The sequence below is a fragment of the Fukomys damarensis genome, unplaced genomic scaffold (genome assembly GCF_012274545.1).
Source record: "Fukomys damarensis isolate Sample0158 unplaced genomic scaffold, DMR_v1.0_HiC HiC_scaffold_25, whole genome shotgun sequence".
Taxonomy (NCBI): domain Eukaryota; kingdom Metazoa; phylum Chordata; class Mammalia; order Rodentia; family Bathyergidae; genus Fukomys; species Fukomys damarensis.
Genome location: NW_022900937.1, coordinates 17,275,199 through 17,276,299, shown reverse-complemented (window position 1 = coordinate 17,276,299; position 1,101 = coordinate 17,275,199).

The window sequence follows — 1,101 nt, the reverse complement described above, 5'->3', positions numbered from 1 at the left end:
AAAAAAAAAAAAAAAAAAAACAGAAAAGATGCTCAAAGAATCCTCATTTTGTTTTATTTTATATTTATTTTTTGATACCAGGGATCAGCCTTGGAACCTTATGCTTGTGAAGCAGGCAGCGGAACCACTGAGCTAAATCCCCAGCCTCAAAGAATCCTCATTTTATAAAGAGCATGAAAGTTCGGCCCCAGTCAATAGTTAATTAAATTTCTAAACAGTATCCACAGATATTATAAAACAATAACTAATGGCTGGGTTTGCACATGATAATAATTTATTAGCAGTATCAGGGTAAACCATACAATCTGCCTGGCACCATCCCCACGTGAGAGCTGAAGGTACTGAGGTCCAGGGAGGACATGTGACTTGCTTAACATCATAAAGCTGGTGGGTGGCCAGGCAGATGAGCCTCCTAATTCCCCAGTCTTTCTAGTACACCCCACTAAGTAGAGATACAAGTACAGTTGTCTTAAAAAGCAAAAGAGGGATGAGCAAAAAAAACGGGAAGTAGTAAGTGAGCTTCCTTCTTGGTCCTTGGTTGTTCTAATTTCCTTTGCATCTCCCCCCAGCCCTCTGAACTTGCCTTGAACTCAGCACTCTGTAGCAAGCCCACTGGGGTCACCTGCAGAGACTTCAGGGAGGATCTGTCCTCCCCTTGTGCCTGGATCACAGAGCGGAGCTGGCAGCCCCATGGGTCCCCCCTGCTTGCCTAAGTGCATCATTTACCTTCAAACCCCGACATCCGATGTCCTCTCGGCTGTGGGAATTTGCCAGACTCCAGGGTTTCAAAGAGTGTGTCCGAAGCTGGATAGCAGGAAACACCCCATTCTCCTGCCCCCAGTTCCCCTGTGGAATCCTAATTCGAAGCAGGGTCGAGTGTGAAGGGCATGTCAGGGAAGAATATTCAATCCTGCTAATACCCACCTTCTCTAAGAAGCTTAGCAGGGCATTGTACAAGTTCTGGGTCCCAGTGCCTCAGACCAAGCCTGAGGGGGGAACTATCCATCCACCAGGGACACAGATGGGTTCTCTGTGGACCCCAGAGGCCAGGGCAGAACTTCTAAAGCTGTCTCCTAAACTATAGGAATGAGAGGTTATCCC